This window comes from Protopterus annectens, chromosome 6.part0 (assembly GCF_019279795.1).
Source record: "Protopterus annectens isolate FY-2018-M chromosome 6.part0, PAN1.0, whole genome shotgun sequence".
In the NCBI taxonomy this organism is placed as follows: Eukaryota; Metazoa; Chordata; order Ceratodontiformes; family Protopteridae; genus Protopterus; species Protopterus annectens.
The window spans coordinates 1,012,834,540-1,012,856,858 of NC_056737.1; positions in this window are offsets into that span (position 1 = coordinate 1,012,834,540).

Consider the following 22,319-nt stretch of genomic DNA (forward strand, 5'->3'; position numbering starts at 1 on the left):
TCAACAGAGTCAGAAGGAAACATAATGTGAGTTTAGAGCATCATGTTTGGAAGATGAAATGGTCTCCGCGAAGAGGAGCAGCAGATGAGAGGCAATGCTGGTAGCAGGCTTAAGAGGTGCACTATTAGCTAAATTTGTTAAAGTACTTCACCACATACAAGCCTGATGACATCCAAAATGGACTACTAAAGTGAGTGGTAGAGGAGGTGTCCTTGGTGCCATTCAAGAGACTATGGGACAGTGAAGGAAGAATAAGAAGGAATGTAGATATATGGGGACGGTCAGATGAGATTGGCCTACAGGCTGCTTCTCATTCAATCAAATATATTGTAATGCAATAACTTTCCTCTGCAACTAAACCTCTCAGGTTACTCTAACAACACATAACTGATTCATTGACTTCATGTCCAACCACTTTGTTCATGTCATCACAGTTCAAAGTCTAATGGACAAGCTTTATTTTTCTTTTTACAGCATGGGAGCCATTTCAGCTGGATGACCTTTTACTCCAAAAATACTTGTTATATAAAATTATTTCTTTATTATATTTTTAAGTAGCATGCATGTGCCTAGTCAGAATATGAATTCTAAATAAATAACATCAAAACACAATGCTGTAATATAGGTAGGGTGGCCCCTTAACAGAAACCTACAGTATGTTAATAAAGGTAATTTTGACCTTTAACATGGGCAGGCAAGAAGTTAATAGAAATCATTTGCTTTCAGGGCAACATTAGGATCACTTTCTTGATAGGAGAGAGGATTTGACAGCGTAATCTGCAGAGTATTATGTACTTGTGAAGGTGTTCCTCAAGTACTTGAGTAAAATGTCTGGTGAGTGAATTAGGAGATAAGATGTAAAGCTTAGTGGAAAGGACTGATGGTTCTAAGGCTTGTTTTACTACAAATTATGTGTGTGGAGGAGCCAAGAAAACATTTGAGAAAACTGATATTTTGAAACATTGTTTTACAACAGCTTCTATCTTTAGATAATCAAAGAACATTGTTGAAAAGGATTGATACCTGCATGTCTCACTTTATTACATACAAGGACAGCAGTTGAAATGAACTTAATTTTATCTTCTGCCATCCCATGATTTGCTGGAAAGAAGCAAGTTTTTTTTTCCATTGTCCCTATAAAATAAATATTTTGTTAAACACAGAAACTGGTGATACAGACTGTTCTTTGCTTCACTGGTGGTTGTAGTTGGCAGAAAAAACATTTTTTTTTTATAAACTGTGACTTCATAAAAGCTACCCATAAAGTATTCTCCTGGATTTTCCCCAACTATGGATATTCTGTCTGACGAGTAATAATATAGTAGGTGCTTTATCGCCTTTAAACCTTTCTGAAATAGAGAACATCAAAACCCATTTACCCAAATAGGGACTTACTCTGGTAAAAAAAAAATCATTGTATGAGAAAAAAGTATCACTTTAAGGAAATGATAAAATCCTTTGTGCCCATATGGAAATGTGTTCTGGAAGAGAATCCTTATGAAAGCAAAGAGGTTGTCTTGTATTGTTTTTTTCTGTTGGTAAAGTCAAACCATTCTCTGCACAGAACAGTTGCTAAATCTTATAAAAATGGAAAAACAAAATTTTCAAAATTTGAATGAGACTAAACAACAGCCCTTTAAAAGATGTGAAGCCACTGAACATCACCTATGTGGCCTAAAACAACAAGTATTATCCATAATAACCCAGACTTCATTGTCACTGCATATCCCAACGTTAATGGCCTTCTGAAGAAACTAAACAAGTAAGATGATACAGAGTCCAACCTGGTGGCTTTTGAAAGATACGTGGTCTGTGAGAACTATCCGAAAACCAAATGGTCCAGAATTCTCTCACTGACCTGATGTAGATGGCATACGTGGACTTAGATGATGCCACAACTACTGGAAAATGAGAGAGGAAATTTCAGCAACAATAAGTTTCACCTGAAATATAATCCCTCAAGTTTTATAACTAGGAAATTAATGTAGACAGATCACAAGGGCTGCAATGACTGACATGCGTATTTAAAAGATGAGACTAGAACCTCATGTGAATAGTGTAAGTAAATTGTTAGACAGCGTGGCTGTAGATATGTTTAAAAGAGCCTAGAAACTTATGAACTTAATCTAGAGTAGGTCTGTGTCTTCTGAACAAGTAATAATTTTAGTATAACATCTGTAGCCAACTGAAATTATAAAAACTAAGATAGACTTGGCTGTGCAAGTGCTAATAACAGCCCTTCACCTAGGTATATTGCTTTGCCTGCAAATAAAAAAAAAAAAAACTGTCACTATCTATGCTGGTTTGTTTCAAATCTGCCAAGAAATGGCAGTTAGCCAAGAACTGCACAATTAGTGATGATGATGATGACTATGCTGATGACAGCACCACCGTGGCAGTAAAACAATAATGCTAGTCAACAAATATTACCTAAAAGTATGCCTGTGCAATGTGAACCTCGGGAGATTGATAATACCGAAACGTTTTCTACTAGAAATGCAGAATATGCTTTTTGTTACTGTGCTGTTACTGAATGAGATAATATTGCGATAGAAGGAAAGAAAATGCAGGGATTGCTGCATTCAGGAAGCAGGATTACATTAGATAAATCACAATATGCTTGTAAGCATGAAAAACTGAAGTGGAGCGGGCACAAATACAAACTCATTTACACACAGTGCTACACTCTGTTGCCCCAGCTTAACACATGGTGTGATAACTGACCAACATTTTCTCCATTTTAAAGAGTTGTGGTACTTATGGGGTGGAAACACTCAACCACTTATACTGACAGAAATATATAGTTCAAGTAAAGAAATTATAGGTAGGACTAGAAAGCATCAAAGAAGCTAAGCTTTGTTTCTGGATGGATGAGTTAGACAAAAGTGATAATGCGTCTTGCCAAAAATTCCATTTGTTAAAATAATAAAGAAAGTCAGTGTGAGGACTGACAGAGAAGGTGAATCATACTAAAACACTTCAGTACTTAAAATAATAAAAGCTCCAACACTTTTTGAACTACTTAACCTAAAGAAAAGCAGTGATATAAGAAACGCTCATTCCAGAGAAATACAGGTACCTAAGTCAGGATCAACCCCAGTTTTGGCATAGGTTACCCTTTCATGTGATAAAGAGCACTTTCCTAGCAACCTTTAAAACAACTCTGGATGACTGGATGGCTGATCACAACTTTTTTACCAGGGATATTTAGAGAAGAAAGTCTGCTTCACAGAGAACGTTGCTAGTCTTACACCCAAGTAGTGGGTAATGTTGCTGAGCATTCTGAGGGTCTTCTTTGGCCGTAAGCTTAGTAAAAACCTATGAGCCTAAGAAATTAATGTGGAAACTGACAAGGAAGAACATATTAAATAGCTACAATTACACGAAGATAAAAGGTACAGAAGTTGAGGAAGAGACTAGAACATCGTATGTTGGTGAAGAAGAGAAAAGAGAACCTGACCAGTGTCTTAAGCTTCTCCTTGCTACACAAAAGCAGAGACTCAGTCAGAATCAGAAGCAGTATGCTAAGGAAGGTGAAAAATAAGGAAATACTGAAGCCAAAATTGAAAACTACCAGTGTCCCTGGTGAAAGAAAATCTTTTAGTGAGTTAAGATTTTTAAAGGATGAACTCAATGAATGTGAGAAAAATAAATTGTGTTTATAGAAGAAGCCATGGCCGCCAATTCATATCAGAAAACTAAAAGCAGTAATAATGACCTGACTGACATCCAGGTAACCCGTATACATTTCAAGAAGCACTGAGGAAAGGCAATTTCCTAAGCAGAGCTTAAGAGAATACAAAAATGAAGAAAAGAAGCTTAGTGTCTGAGCTAAGAAATACAGGGTAAACAAAGATAGACACCATCCCCCACTCTGGAATCATAGATAAACTTACTAAGCTGGACATAAATCCCTACGTCACTAGATGGGTTGCCAACTGGCTTACTGACAGAACCCAGACTGTAAAAGTAGCCGACTCCAAATCCAGCTCCAGACAGGTGACAAGTGGAATACCTCAGGGTTCAGTCCTGGGACCGCTCTTATTTAGCATCTACTTCTCTGAAGTACAGGCCAACACTAAGGGACTCTGACTAACAAAGTTTGCAGATGACTGCAAACTGGGAGCCATTATTGAATCCCCAAATGATGTGGATACTCTACAAAAGGGCCTTACAGAAACAGATGCTTGGTGCCAGAGCCATGGGCTCAAGCTCAATGCCAAAAAGTGTATAGTTATCCCCTTTGGGAAAAAACATGTACCCATGAATTACCACATAGGTTGCAGTACACTAAACACCAAAAGTGTGATAAGAGACTTAGGAACACAGGTGGACAGTGGTCTCACCTTCGATAACCACATCACCACAACAATCAGGAAATCCTCTATCTGGCACACCTCATCACTAAGGGCTTTTCATCCAGGAAAAAGGAGGTCATTGTCCCACTGTACTCATCCCTCATTAGACCCATGATAGAGTACAATGCCCCGTTTGGTTGGTACCTCACAAGACATCTGCAACAGTTGGAAAGGCTGCAGAAATACCTCAGTAAAAGAATCACAGGCCTAAAGCAAATGCCCTATGCTGGCCGACTAAAAAAAACCCAGCTATACTCTGTTGCATATCATCTACTCAGAGGTGATCTCTGCTTAGCATACAAGGCCATGTCAAACCCAGAGCTGTTGGATATGCTAGACTTAAAGAAATCCCAATCCATCAGAGCCACATGCTCCAGGGACCTAAACCTTGTCATCACAATGAACAAAACATGCTGGAGGGATAGGTTCCTGACCCAGAGACTCGCCATACTCTGAAATAGACTGCCCATACATGTCAAGCAGAGTGCCTCCTTGGCCATCTTCAAAAGAAACCTTGACAACTGGATGGGAGATAGGAAATTTACCCCAGGGATCACGTCAGTCTCCCTGCTAGACAGGGGTCCAGGGAAGTAAATTTTGTGGGAAGAAATATTCAGGGAATTGTTATGGCTAGGCTTGTATACACTCTAAGGCCAATAGCCTAGTACCAACCTATGAACCTATGAAGATAACGTGAGATACAGGTTCATAGGTTCATAAATATATATATATATATATATATATATATATATATATGTATATACACAAGATTAATGACCACCAGGGCTTTTATGTGTCTGGCCATGCAATCCAGCCCAACTGTATCCCTGTGTATCATGGGCATTTATTAAGAGAGGGTATGTTAGTTAGGAAGTTTCTAGAAGTTATCTGGGGAGAAGTATATAAGTTTGGGCAAGGTTTGTATAAGTTATAGAATATGAAAAATGGAAATAGCACAGTCATATTCTTGTCGGTCATTTAAGAGTGGCTAGCATAGAAGCCAGAACTTTAGCTAGATTTTACTTGTCTAGCCTTATGAAGGACACAGGGAACTTGTGAAGCTTTCCAAGAATGTAAAATGATGTCAGTCCAACGTCAAGTTTAGTAAAGCTGTGGTAGCCTTCCTGAGAGTGGACGTCTCATCTGAATGCATACTAATGGACACTGGAAATTATATAACGGCTGCTAATACATCCTACTAATTACTGAACAAAATGTCCTAAGGCAGGGCCACTTTAGGTTTGTAGGTTAATGGGTTCATGCTAAGCTGTCAATCAAAAAGATAATTTGAAGCTGTGCTACAAACCCCCCCAGTAGCTAATACTCTTTGTTCACAGTAAATTTCACTACTTACTTTCCCTGTCAAAAAAGAGTAGAGGGGCTCAGCTAGGAGTTAATTTATGGTTTTGCAACCACTTATTTAGGTACTGTTTGAAGATGGTCAAGGACCTACTTTGCTCAATATAAAGGGAAAGTGTGTTTTAGAAGGGAAGAATCCTTTGAGAGAGGTATTTGTCCTGCAAACAGGTTCTGCCTATCTTGCGGTGGAGGCTTTGTTCTTTTAGGTATTCATCATGTTATTTGTTTGATGAATGTGTAGGAGATCATACGGGACTGGATCATTTGAGGCTTTGTAAGCTGGGAGTGGCCACCCATTCAAAGTCTGTATCAAACAGAAAAGAGTGAAAGAGCTTTAAGACCGTCTGCCTAGATCATCGAAGCCATGTCATTAATGTTGTATTCTGTTATGGGCTTGATAATGGAGATGTAAAGAGGAAAAATAACTTTCTTTGACCTTGAAGATATACCTTTAGTAATCCACTAGACTAGATGGAAGGACTTTCTGAAAACAGTAGATACATGTTGGTAAAAGGAGAGTTTATTGCTGGCAAAAGTGCCCAGACCCTAATGACAGTGCCTATTTTAAAGGTGTGTCACTTATGTGGTAGATACAGGATTGTCCTTGCTTCCTAAAGGATACAACAGCATTGTTTAGTATTTTTGTTTTAGGTTACGGTCCTGGCATGATTTATTTATATATTTTAAGCCCTCTTGGACAATCCAGAAGTCCAATATAGGGTTGATGATGGATCCAAACCTTCAGTCTTATTTGGTCAGTCACAGACCTATATCATCGGCTTTGACATCTGAGATGTAAATATTGAACACAAGTGACCCCATAACTGTTCCCTAGGGTAGTCCACTAAAAATGAGCTTTTACACGACAGTGCACTCTCTATAACAATAGAAAAGGTCCTTGTAGTGAGCAATGTTTACTATCTTGTGGGTAAACTAAGGGTTTACATTTGGTTTAGTAAACTTGGTTAAAGTGCCAAAATGTGTGGTTTCAAAGGCCTTTACAAGTTCCAGGTAAGAAAATGTGTATCATTGTTCCATTATCCAGTGTCTCTGTGGCATATTCAATGGAATACATGCAGATTAAGAGACAGAACCTGCCATTTAAAAACCTAAACTGGCTTAAATCTAAGGATAGCAGGATGCCAGTGTTATTGTCTATAAGTTCCATAATGATGATCTCCATTTGCAAATAAAACTGGTTAGGTGTATTGAACTGTATTGCCCAGGTCAGTGCTGGGCCTGGTTTGGGATGACCACGTCTGTTCTACATACCTCTAGTGTAAAGCCAGATGAGATGATGAGGTGGAACAGATTTAGTAGTGAACCAGTGAATCAGTAAGGCTGTGCTTGGTTGTAAAAGAAATGGAACCAAACACATTTTATGGACATATGGAACTAGTGACCTTGGCCATAGAGAATACCTTCAGGACCTACTTGGAGGTTTTATGGAGGGTGTAGACATGGTGTATTTTGGTGGATAGTTTGGCTGAGATAAGAGGTTTAAAAGCTTAGATTTAATTATCTGCTGCTGTATTGGCTACGGCCGCTGGCTATGAACATGTTATTGTTATCTAACAGTTCAGTCCAGTGCTGAGTACTGTTTCTATTACTCTGGACAGTTGGTTCAGTCCAGTGCTGAGTACTGTTTCTATTACTTTGGACAGTTGGTTCAGTCCAGTGCTGAGTACTGTTTCTATTACTTGGGACAGCTGGTTCAGTCCAGTGCTGAGTACTGTTTCTATTATTTTGGACAGTTGGTTCAGTCCAGTGCTGAGTACTGTTTCTATTACTCTGGACAGTTGGTTCAGTCCAGTGCTGAGTACTGTTTCTATTACTCTGGACAGTTGGTTCAGTCCAGTGCTGAGTACTGTTTCTATTATTTTGGACAGTTGGTTCAGTCCAGTGCTGAGTACTGTTTCTATTACTCTGGACAGTTGGTTCAGTCCAGTGCTGAGTACTGTTTCTATTACTCTGGACAGTTGGTTCAGTCCAGTGCTGAGTACTGTTTCTATTACTCTGGACAGTTGTAAAAGGTTTTGTGGTTATCCTTTATGAAGTGATGAACTTTTATTCATGCTTATCCTTGTATAATTTGATTTTACTTTAAAATTCATTATTTAACATACTGAGTTCACTTTTGGAGTATGAGTTAGTCAGTTTTCTTCCTTTTGTGATATAGTTTATTTGTGCTGTGATTCTACCATATGTGTCTGTTCCTAAACTCGTTGTTTTGTGTCACATGGGAACCAATGTCTGTATGCTAGCATTCAGATGTAATTAGGCATTGTCTGTGAAAACAACAGTGTATGCTACTAGGTCATTAAGGGGAGGGAGGGTACTTAAATTGCATCAGGTCATCAGCTAATTGCAATAGATTTGCCCTTTAGCAAACTCTAAAGACAGTAAAGTTTGAGTGTAAATCTGGTCTCAACCTGATAGTGAATATTAACTGTATTCAGATGTAGCCACTGATGTGGCAAATATAGGCACTGAGCATCCTGAGATGATATTCATGAAGACTGAATCATATATATTTAAGTCCCTAGTTGTGAAGGGAACTAACTGATCTAAGGAGTTTGCATGTACAAAATCTAGGAAGTGCTGCACATACCTGTTTGCAGCAGTGTAAGTTTCCCAGTTTATGCATGGATAGTTGAACTCTCCTAGAAGGATAGTGTTTAGTTCATAGAGGAGAGACTCTATTTGATTAAATATGCCTCATGATTTATGAGTGACATAGACGAGATATGTCCTCGGCGATGGCACGGTGAGGATTGTTTTTGATGGTAACCAGGATGTGGAGGAGGCCATGGCCATTGTCTTACCTTACGAGTCTTGATGTAACTGAAATTCTTAGCAACACTGACATACTGGCACCTACAGCACAATCATCCCAGCTGTGGGTCTGAATGAGTGGAAGGCATTAAAACCTGGTATGGAATGGATGTTTTCTCGACAGAGGAACCATATTTCAGTAATGCTGCAGATGTCTGTATTTTCTAGGGTCAGGACAGCTTGTAGCGAAAGCAGTTTCATGCTTAGGCTTCTAGCATTGAGCAGCACTACCTTTATACAGCATAGCTGCAGGTGATCACTGCATTGGTGCTTCAGTGAATTAATTGTGAAAATGCAATGCCATGGTGAGTTTCACTGCACTGTATTCCACTGTATTGTGTGAGTTGGAGGCAAGATTTGTGGGGTTTTCCACGTTTCTTCACTGTGTTATGACTGTGGAGATGGTATATATGATTTCAAGGTGCAGGAGGGCTTGTTTCCTGCAAAAAAAGATTTTTGTGTCTTTTTCATTTTTCGTTTTTTTATCTCGCTATTTTCAGTATTTTATGAGCTAAAAAAAGATCAAAGATGGCTCATTGCAATACCCTTTTATACAATCTTTATTTTGTTTGGTAGAGTGGCCTTAGCTAAAAACATTCACTGTGTGGGTGAACAAAGCTTTGACTAATATATGGAAGCACTGAGAAGAGAGATGCAGGGCCCTACCTGACAAACAGGTAAGATTGTCAATCATCTCCTCCCAGGCTGATACATACTGGGCCCCTTACAATGACATAAACAAATAAGGGTTACCTAAGAAATCAACTCTGACTCAAAACATTAAATACAATTTAAGTCTTGTGGTGCCTGTAACTGTGGATACAAAATCAATCAAAGACGCTATAAAAGGAAACCAAAAGGAGATTATGGGTGGCCAAGACTTAATTAAAGAGGTTCGTTCTACCCCTCAGTTTGTCAACAGGAGGAAATGTAATTTATTAACATTACTTAAAAGAAATTATAATAGGAATGTGCAGTAATTCAACCCATGACCATGTGCATGGCAGTCCTACAGTAACACCTGTTGCCACAAGAGAGTTAAAGTAGATTAGGTTTATAGGTAAACACTAGACTAGCTACCCTTGAGGGCTATTTTAATCCTAGCCAGCTTCCGTTTTAAACATGAGAATTAAACCCTGTACCTTTCTTTATTAAAACAGTCACTTTAACCATTATGCCAAACCCATCATACATGTTAGTAAGCAATAAACTGAAGGAAAGATATCCTTGTGTCTTTTGTAAATAATTGAGAGATATCAAAATTAGTTGTTATCTTAATCTATTGAGCTGTGTTTAAGTTCTAATGCATACAGACAGAACTTTTGGTACTGGAGACCATTACAGTCGTAACATTGAACACATGGCTAAACTTTCAGTGGTTCAACATGTAGCTTGCCTTTGGTGCTGAAAGATTAGAATGTTGTGGGTTCTATTCCCTAGAATAGACTATCATATGTTTTTTTATCAGTTTACTCTGTTACCTGATTGTTTCCAGTCACCTCAGAAGAGTAACTAACAGGGTCTCTGTCCGCTTTGCTCCCCACCTTGCCCCCTATTCCCTACCACCCCTAGTGGTCTTACCTTTATTACACACACACACCCCTCCCATCTTTCCAACAGCCAACCACGGCACTAAACCCAACACTACCTCCTCCATCTTCCCACTACTATCACTCTTCCTCAGCTAACATGTATAAGCACACCATACCTATGCTCACTGCATGCACTCTCCTTGCATATCTTACATCCTACCAAAGCTCCATCATTCCCCCACTCAACCACTACCACTGTACTACTACTCACACCACCACTCATGTCTCACCCTCACTCAGCTCCCCTCCCACCAACTCAAGAACCATCCCTATGCACCCCCCACATATTCTATCAACTATATTACTCAAACATAAAGCATCCCTACAACTTAACATAGTAACCCTCCCACCATACCTATTACCCACAGAGCACAATCATAAAGTTTCCCTAATAAACAAACACATTCAAAAACTGAGAAAACTAATAACCTCATGCATATCAAAACTAGCCCTAAGTGGAGATATCCACCCCAACCCTGGCCCTACCATCTCCAACCCCACTCCTCATAATCAGACTAGAAACCACAACTTCTCCCAAATCACAGCCAATAGAAAGCCAAGTGACTTCCTTCTACTAAGCCTAAATATTAGACGTATATCCAACAAAGTCCATGAACTCCATGCACCATAGACTTGTACTCCCCAGATATTGTCATCCTGACAGAAACCTAGCTAAAACGTCACATTACCAGTGAGCAAATCCTCCCTACCAGTTACAGCATACTAAGAGTAGACCGGCTAAACAAGAAAGAAGGAGTTGTAGCTATAATATTTAAACAGCATCTAAACATCCAGATCTTAAAATCATCAGCTCCACAAATAGGCAATGAAGAAATAATATATACCAACCTCAAAGTAAACCAAAATAAAACCATCAACATAGTTGGGTGCTACTTCCCACCTGGCCGAAACATCCCTCCACTAGAAAACCTCCTCAGCTGGTCTACCCACCATCTCCCCCAAGAAACTATAATTTTAGGTGATTTCAATATTGACTGGCAATCCTGTTCTGGCAACCACCCAACCCATCATCTAAACCTTCATGGCTTCACCCAACTAGTCCAGTTGCCAGCCAGGATAAATAAAATCTCCAACAAGCACACTACCCTGGATTGGATACTAGTCAGTAAGAGCCCCCAGTCATATATAACAGGCTGATTATCAGATAGCCTCAGTGATCACTCCCCAACATTCCTACTCAAAAAACACCTATACTAAGCTAAACCTGTCATCTAGCATCAAATACATAAAAAACTAAACTTTAACCCACTCACATTCATCTCTTCCCTCAAAGAATGTAACTGGCATTCTCTAAAGTACCTCAGTCTTGATGACGCAGTTGAAATTTTTAATACTACCTTCCTGAGCATCCTTAATTACCATGCCCCCATAAGACTTTCCAGAATCAAAGCACAACCCTCCCCATGGCTACAGAAAACCACTAAGTCAGAAATGAAAAACATGAATAAAGCCTGGGAGCACCGGCGCAAAACCAAAACCCCCTCAACTAGACAGAAATTCCTAGAACTATGCAATAGAGTCAAAAAGCTAATAAAACAGGACAAATTCCAATACTACCAGTCTGCCATAGACTCCTCCCAACACAACCCCAAACAATTCTGGTCCTCCATAACTTCCGTCCTCCACCCAGGTAAAGTCAGTACCCCTCCTCCTAACATCCCTCACTCCTCCGAAAATATTGCTACCTCATTCAACACACACTTCACACAAACCATACTATCACTAGCTAGACAACACAACCCCCTCTCCCCTCCAACCCACACCTTCAACTAGTAATCTCCCCACTGCCTTCTCTTTTTCTCCTGTTCCTACCTCCAACATAAAAAACTCTTAACTAAACTTAAGCCCACCAAATTAGCAGCAGACAACCTCCCAAGTGAATACCTACAAATCACAGCTGATGGTCTGGCCTACCCAGTATCCATCTTGATTAACCAATCTCTGTCAGAAAGTTACATTCCCACACTATGGAAAGTATCACATATAATTCCCCTCCAAAAAGGCAGCCCCTCCACAGAACTAACCAATTACTGCCCCATAGCTATTCTCTCTCCACTCTCCAAAATACTATAGAGCTGCATTCACTCTCAGGTCTCAGACTACCTCCTTACAAACAACCTCCTTTCTAATACTCAGCATGGTTTCTGACCAAACCATAGCACCACCACTGCCTTACCCTCCTTTACTAACACTATCCTTCAGCATAAAAAATTGCTATCTCTCCTCTGCTACTTTCCTAGACCTATCTAAAGCATTTGACATGGTCTCACACAAACAACTCATCTCTGTCCTCAATAACCTATCCTTCTCTCAATCAGTCACCAACTGGTTTCAGAGTTACCTGTCTGACCGCCAACAATCTGTTGTATGGCAGAATTACATATCTCCCCAACTACCTGTCTCTATAGGGGTTCCCCAAGGATCCATCCTTGGACTCCTACTCTTCTCAATTTTCACCAATAATCTAGCCTCTGCCACCAAACATGGAACACTCATACAATACGCAGATGACTCAGCCATCATCTGCTCAGCCCAGTCCCTACCCAAACTGCAAAAAGTCACACAGGAAGCCTTTTCCTCTGTTGAAACTTGGTTATCCAATGCCCAATTAATACTCAACCCAAACAAAACTAAACTACTCATCTTCCAACCCACCAAACATACTCAAAACAACTCTCACTTTAACATCACAGCAAAAGACAACACCAATACACACCCAACAGAACACACCAAATTGCTAGGAGTAAAAATAGACAAACTAAAATTTGACATTCGCATATCCATGACCATAAAAAAAGTCCATAAAAACTAGGAGCGTTATACAGAAATAAACAACTTCTCACCAAAGCAGCAAAGATTTCAGTAGTAAATTCCCACCTTATCTCCACCCTACTTTATGCCTCTCCAATATATACCAACCTAAGGCAATGCGATCTAAACAAGCTAGAGACCTGCTACAACAAAATCACCAAATTCGCCACAGGGGCATCCTACCATAGTCACCACTGTCTCTCACTTGCTAAACTGGGCTGGCTTGAACTCCCTCATCTCCTTCAATGGTATCAACTCTCACTCGCCCACAAACTAGTAAATCATCCACTAAATGTCCCATCCCTCCAGAATCTACTTCAACCCTGTCGGACTACCAGACCACTAAGATCCAGCAACAAAAATCACTTGCAGATCACTAAAGCCAATAACTCTGCTGGTGAAGCACTATTCTCTTGCACCATAGCCAAATTATGGAACTCCCTCCCACCCACAATTACCTCTGTACCATCATGCACCCACTTCAAAACTTTATTAAAAGCACATTTAAAAACATGCTGGCTATGCCCTTGCAACTCCCACTCTAATATCACCCACCCCATCCACCCACTACCTTTCTTTCCACCCCACTAACTACCTTGATTATAGCAAGCTCAGATGCTCATAAGCCTAAATACTTATTATACAGCAGGAACTTCTTATTGTAACAATTGTTAATGTCTGTTATGTACTTCACAGATAAAGATTCTAGTTGTCTACTGATGCACTATGTTCTTCATCTGTAACTATGTTTGTAATTGTTAATTGCTATGTTGATCAAATTGTTAATTGCTACATAAATAGAATGTAACTACTGTCTGTATATTTTAACTGTGGAGATTTTCTCCCTGGGCCTCTGCTGAAATTGGATCTACGTCCAGTCAGACACTCCCAGTCAACAAATGTAAATAAATAAATAAAAATAAATAAAGAATAATTCCCACTCTAAGTGATTTGACTAATGCTCAATTTGCTGACACTGCAGTACAGCATCATGGTTCGTATACTCGCCATTCTTTGGATGAGATGTTAAACCGAGGTCTGATATACTTGAGTTGGTGGTAGCTCATGTGGATATAAAAATTCCTACAGCACCTATCAAAAAGAGTCGGGGTCCTTTATTTTGCAAAAAAGACTTATTTACAATACATTTTGCATTACATCTCTACTTGTGATTAAAGTGTTCTTCATCACTTGCTCTACTTAGGGTGGTGCAGTGGTGTAGTGGTTAATGTTGTTACCTCACAACAAGAGGTTCTCCACTGCAATTCCTGGCTGGGGTGCCTTCTGTGCAGAGGCTGCATGTCCTCTCTGTGCTAGTGGGTTACTTCTGGGTACTTCAGTTTCCTTCTACATTACTAAGTCATGTGTCTGGACATTTCTCCCCAGGCCTCCACTGAAAATAGGCTCTGTCCTACTCTTTCCTGGTCAACAAATGTTAAATAAATAAAAAATATACATTATTGTTTTTGTATCTGATTCCCACTCTAATTTCCACAACCAAAGTAAGCTAAATCCCATTTACAGTTATACATGGAGCCAGATTCCATAAAGCTCATGGAAGCTGTTTATGGACAGCATAGCATGCCAAAAATAAAGACTTCACTGCACCTGCTGTGGACAAGATATCAGAAGGTACGCTGAAGGCAGCCCAAGTACATAAGTATTCAGTATAGGATAATGTTGGATTTTGTGACATTGGACTGATTCTAAACACATCGTGCACACACAATGTGACTCAAATTTAACAAACAGCCACACTGACTCAGTTTCTGAAATTCTCATCATATGCTTTACGTACCACAAGGAATTCAAGCAGATAATATGGATTATGATGAAATCTATAGTAAAATATAAAAAAACAAATAAATATGAAACCTGTTGTTAATGTACTACAACAGGCTGCAGTGGCACAACCCATAAATGAGGCAATGTCGGATTGATCACAAGTGTGACACAGGCAACATAGCAGTATTTGACACACATCTTTGTTCAGGTTTTGCAGCATCAAAACAACACAGATTGCATCTAATGGTAACTTACCACTAGATGTACACACTGAGCATCAGACATAACACCATAAACCTAAAATATTCCATCATGAGCATATGCAAATGTGTTGCAGCAAGGATCGTCAAAAACTGCAGTGACATTACTGTCAACCTCATGGATGGAGTCTCCAAACACCTCGAGGTCCTGTGTGCTAGAGGCCATACTATCATACTGAGACACACCTTAAACACCATCATGATTGCTAGATGGGCTGCTGGATGATACAGATAGTTGATGTGTTACAAGATCTAAAGACACAGATCAGGACAATGTTCTTACATCACATGCTGGATATCATCAAAGACATATGGAATATATATACCACTATAAATAACAATGACTTTACATGCAGTCTACTATATGAATGTTTCACAGAATCTACAGAAATGAGGTGTATAATTTCTTTACATGGCCAATGCATATGACATATGTGATTAATACAAAAAAAACACACACACACGCACATACCTGATCAAAACTCTTGTGAAGGTGGCGCTGTTGAAGAGGAATGAATGTCAACTATTGTAGAGAAAAAAATAGCATTAGTGATCACATCATTGCCACCATTAACCAGGTGAAGACAGTTAAAACATACAGAATGTATGAGACACATATCACTCGTATGTGCATGTAATGTGTGACACACATACGTATGTGCATGTAATGTGTGACACACATACCACTTGTATGTGCACAAAATGTGTGATATGCACATACCACTCATATGTGCACGTAATGTGTGACACACATACCACTTGTATGTGCATGGAATGTGTGATACGCATATACCACTTGTATGTGCACGTAATGTGTGATACACATACCACTTGTGTGTTCACGGAATGTGTGACACGCACATACCACTCGTATGTGCACGTAATGTGTGACACACATACCACTGGTGTGTGCACGGAATGTGTGACATGCACATACCACTTGTATGTGCACGTAATGTGTGACACACATACCACTGGTGTGTGCACGGAATGTGTGACATGCACATACCACTCGTATGTGCATGTAATGTGTGACACACATACCGCTTGTATGTGCACGTAATGTGTGACACACATACCACTTGTGTGTGCACGGAATGTGTGACATGCACATACCACTCGTATGTGCACGCAATGTCATTGATGCAGACTGGCCTAGGAATGATGAGAAAGGACACAGTATTACTGAAGGACAACAATACGATTAATAGCAAGGATAGGTATGAAACATCATTAATAACATACGTGATGGATGTTGCACCTGCACACCAGATAGACCTGAACTGGCAAATGTTGACATAAATGTCAGCTATGACATGTGTGACAGACATTGCTGAAAGCTATGACAGATATGCTGTAACATACCTGGTCTGTCTGCAATTGAACCTGTATGGCTTGTGATTCTGCTGGATATACCTGTAGTGTACAATATTAGGGAAATAACAATATAACAGTAAACAGCAATGCCATGAAATGAGGTTGAGGCAATAACAAGGTAGTGTTCTCAGTAATGTTTGCTAATACAGAGCATACTAACCACATTCAAGGTGTTAAAAAACCAAGTTTATTCATACCAAATTTACATCCAACTATAGAAGTGTTTAATAAAGCAGTCGAGAAGGAATTGTATAAATCATTTAGAAAACCAATTAACAGAAGGAGAAACCTAACAGTTAGACAATATAAGGCATTAAATGAACTAGCAACTGATAATAACATATCTATTAGGCCAGCTGATAAAGGAGGCCCCATTGTGGTCTTCGATAGAATAGATTATGAAAATTACATGGAGGAAATGCTCAGCGACTGTAGCTTTTATAAAGTTATAACAGAACAGGAATTACTGAGGGTAGTTAATGCAGTTTATACTAGCCTAGAAGACATGTATAAGTTAGGAATTATGCAGTATGACCTATACAATTATCTCTTGATAGAAGAACCTATTATTCCCATTATAAAGGGAATACCAAAAATACACAAAGACCCAAAAAGACCACCACTCAGACCCATTGTTTCGGTTGGGTCACTGAAAACATTTCCTTTTATGTGGAAAAAATGTTAAAACCTTATGTAGCTAATCATAGAACTATTTTAAAAGACTCTAGGATGTTTTTGTTAGATTTTTATGAAGCCAGTAGAGCTTATTGTGACCAAGATGATATACTTATGGTAACAATGGATGTTAAGTCTTTGTTTACTAATATTCCCAATGACAAAGGCCTAGAATTTTTACAAACATATTTGATGTCATTTTCTAATATGCTACCTACTAAAGCCGAATTCATTTGCACTCTATTAGAAATAGTCTTGGAAAGTAATGTGTTTCTATTCAAGGACACAGTTTATATGCAACAGAATGGCGTAGCTATGGGCACTTCCTGTGCCAATAGCTACGCCAATCTTGTAATGGCAAGTTGGGAGGAAGAAAAATGATAGAAAATGGAAATTTTTAAAAAGCACGTAGTATTTTATAAGCGCTTTGTAGATGATCTTTTTTTCTTGTGGAAGGGAAATACAGCTGAATTGGATAGATTTGAGAAGGAAATTAATGCTTTAACTCCCTTTCTTAAATTCACTATGATTTCTTCTGATAGGGAGATATCTTTTTTAGATATAAATATCTGGCGATTACCAGAAGGAGGGTATAACACTGGAGTGCACAGGAAGCCTTGTTATAAAAACAATTTGTTAAGCAGAGATAGCATGCACCCTCCACACATTTTTAGAAATGTTATGAAGGGTCAGGGCATGCGTATATCTAGGTTAACACCAGATGAGGAACTATTTGAGCAAGGTTTAAGGGACATGAAAATTAAACTTGGAGTAAAAAACTACAAGTTAAGTGAAATAGATGATACAATCAACAAAGTTAGAGATATGAGATCCACTAGAGCAATTCCCATCTTTTCTGAGGGTGGTTTTAATGAATATAAGTTAAAAAGTAATGATATACAGGATGTTGAAAAGGATATACTTAGATTCTCGGTTCATTATACACAGGATATAAATTCTGTGAAAGAAATAGTTATTAAATACTGGGAAATATTAAAATTGGATCCTGAAGTATCCAAATTTATTGGAGAATATCCTAATTTTGCCTACAAAAACAAAAATAATCTATATAAAATGCTCTGTTGTTCAACACCGAGAAATCATGAAGCTAAGCATGAGAATTTGTTCTAGGCCTTGCAATAAATGTAATTATTGCAAGTATATACTTGATACACCTATGTTTGTACATCCAATGACAGGTGATAGTTTCATTATTAATGTGAATGCAAATTGTGAGACCAAGCACATAGTATATTTGGCTATGTGTTCATTATGCAATTCATATTATGTTGGTAAACGAATCGCATGTTAAAACAACGTATTCGTGAACATATATACCAAATACGTATTAAATCTGAAGTAAATGCATTATCCAAACATGTAATGGAAACTAGTGCCGAACATACGTTTACATTTTCAGTTTTACAAGTATTAGAACCGTCCAGTAGGGGGGGTGACATTAGAAATCAAACCGAGTCAGTGGAAACTCAGTGGATAATCAAATTGAGTGCACACATCCCCCCAGGGTTAAATGACAGAGTCCCCTTAAAACCCATACTTAAAAATAGAAGACATAGAATATAATTTAGGTCCCCAGTGCATACACATATATATATATATAAGTACATTTATTCTTCTTTTTTATATATGTTTTATAATAAAACATGATTTTATGGTTTTAATTTATTGTTAGTAATGTTGATGTATCAGCCATTAAGTTATGTACTTTACATATTTTATTCTAGAGCGTTTGAGCAAAAGTAAAGGCTGCATTGTAACTTGCTTTTAATGATTTAATGAATTAATTAAGTAAATTATTGGCAGCTTTAATTAATGTAGTAGTATTTAAAGGAAGTGATGTAAAAGGATGTTAAAGGTTTGAAAAAGCTTATTGCGAAAGCGCTTACCATGGATCTAATAAACCAGAATTTTTAATATATTTGAATGTTTTCTTTCATCAACTGGCAGTACTGTGCATCAAGGGATTTATCTATTGGAGTTTGGTATTGATGGTCTGAACAGACGTGAATTTTTATGCCTTTAAGTGATTTGTAACTTAATGAACAACTACAAGCATTCTTTGGTCTGAATAGACTGGAACTTTTAGTGCTGAAATAACTTAAACTGCAAAACTAAACTGCTTGTGCTTCTAACAATATGTTGACTTCATAACTTATTACGTGGGGCCATTACCAGCAGATTTATTTACTTGTTTATCTAATTCTGGCTTATGTTGTGCTGGTAATTTATAGCGTCTTCATAGCAGCGATTGTCTTTATTTTTACTATATATCATTTGTAAAAAGCAGCCCCTTTACAGTTCACAAGTGGGATTAGAACCTTTGATAAGACATACGTTGAACACAGGTCCAAAGCCAACAGCATTATTCCACACTAGTCTGCTTGCATTTTATATCAAAATACTACAGCAAGTAACAATTGAGCAGCTTACAGAAATCACTGCAAAACCTCAGGATCTAAAGGCAGGACACAGACAGTACGGATCTGCACTAGACTGAGCCAGTAGTGATAACACCTTTCTTAAAAAAACATCATTGAAGAAATATCCATAACAGCAACAGCACATGTTTTTAAAAGTTTTGTTAGGAAACATGAATAAAGAAATATCTGTAATATCAAGATAACATACTAGATACAGATAGTGTCAGAATCTGTAGGTCTCTGTAGTTACACCACAGAGTGCAAGCAATTACCAGTAAGAGATGCAGATGATCCATAAATCAGCCTTCATATACTATTAACATCTGCAATGGAAGTCTGTCTATACAACTGCATATGGGACTGAAATCACTTATTTAAAATAACAACACCTGTATGCATACAGTTCAAACCAATGTTACTCCAGTAATTTATAACAACTTCTGTTAAATATAAAATTTTGATTAACGATTTATTTAAACAGGTAACTCTGTAAATGACTAACTTGAAGGGATTTACTAATCATCACTACAGAAATGCTACCAATTGCCAATGTGCCTCTCACCCTGAATCACAAAATTAAAGTGCACCTAGTGTGCACCCAACTTTAAGTACTATTTTTGCTGTACATAATTAATGAGATTCACTAAAATTCAAGTTTTTGGAAGGCCATTCACACACTTCCACGTAAATTGGCTTCATGTACTGAAACACCCAAGTGTGCTGCATAAACACCCAGTAGGTATAAATAAATGGTACCATGTGTGGCATGTGCCTGTTATCTTCCAATAATCTGATAACATGACATCAACACCACTTTCAAATATTGATTTTGATACACTTACTGATCAGACAATTGATAACTGTGAACCAAGAGGTACCTCAGTCAGCATTTCTCTGTGTTTCTACTTTCAAGACTTCAACTCGAGGATCCTGAAAGCTACTTTGAGAAGGCTGAGACTTGTCCATGCGCCCCACTGGACATACAAGGAGACAACCCAAATTTTACTGTTTACAGTGGATTAGAACACAGGATGAGAGCCAGACCCAGGAACTTTGCATGATTGACATATGGAACTGGATTGCAAGGAAGCATCGACAGAGGATGGTGGGCTACCAAACTGGAGTGCAGGTTCCCCTCTGCTATGATGTTCTGCACTGAAGTGGTGCAAAGGAGCTTTGAAGGAGGGTCGCTGAGGTGTGGAGGCAGCCTGAAGATCCCTACAGTAAGTGTCAATATTCTATGCATACCTGAGCACTGGTGCAGATTTTACAGATATTTCTGTATCCAGTATATATCAGATAGATGTTTTTATAAGCAGGTAGTAGTGGCTGTGATGATTAGTTCCTAAAGATAATTAAATGGACTTGCGAAATGCTATCCTCTTAACTGTGGGTTTGATTCCCATGTTGTTAAGTTATTTAATAATGTGCATAATATCCATATGTATGATCTTTATAGAGGCACATATGTTTTACAATATCTAACAAGATAATGTCACATAACTACTGTCCTTGTGCATCACTGATGCCTGTAACACCTAGGTCATAGATGATTGAGCACTTTCTAGTTTTCTGTTTATACTACAGTATCACTTACTACACCAATATACATTGGGATAAAAAAGCATATATAAATGCATTAAATCATTCCTCATAAGAAAGTACACAGACATGTTTATTTAAGGTAAAACGTAACACCCATCTCACTGCTTACACATGTGTTTTCAGTTATGTGTTGATAGCTGTCATTTCTTCACAATAAAATGTCCAATAATTGTTTACAGTTTCTGCATTCATTTGTGCTCCACAGGACTTCTAATAAACACCTGCAGTACATGTTTTTGAAAATTAAGCACGTGCTGAATGCTAGCTTGCCCTGTATGACTACCAACCCACCTGTCAAAATGTTGCCATGTTGTAGGCTCTAATCCATACAGGGGAAACATACATCTGTAACTGTTATCTTGGTTTAATTCACCCATGGCATTTTTTTTTTGAAGAAGCATATTTCAGTACTTGATATTAATGCTTCTGTTGTACATGTTTACAAATACTTGCATTAGTCATTGAAGTTCTACAAATATGCCAGTAATCAGTAATGCTCTGGTAACATAAGCATTCTAACAGTGGGTTTTTAGAGCAGTACCTGTTTGCTTATGAGTAATGCTTGGTGATTGTTAGCTCAACCTGTAAGGCAGCAGAACAGCTTGTATAAATGTTAGCATGCTGTGGGTTCCACTCCACATAGGGGGAAACATATCTCTCTACCTGCTATGGTGATTTAATTTACCCTCACCTGTCACATTTTTTTGAAAAACCATATTCCAGTACTTGATATTAATTTTTATGTTGCGCCTGATTATGAATAAGTGAGATAGTCTTCAAATTCCTATGAATATCCTATGGATATGGCCTTAATCTGTAATGCTCTGATAACATAAGCTTTCTAACCACACAGCTTGGAGAGCAGTAAATGTTTGTGTAGAAAAAGCATGTGCTGGCTGTTAGCCTGGCCTGTAAAAAAAAAAAAGGCCAGTACATGTTACCATGCTGTGTGTTCAAATTCAGTGAAGGGACACATATATCTAAAAGTGTTATCTTGTTTTTATCCACCCATCGCATTTATTGTGAAGAACTCATTTATTCGAAGAAATCCTGTGAATAGATTTGTAATCCGTAACATTCCGTTAACATCAGTTGTTTAACAGCATGGTCAATACAGCATGCTAAATGCTGCTGTATGTCTGAGCAATTCTTGGTTAATATTGTATACTTCATAAAAGTGCTATCAAGGTCTGTTTTCTT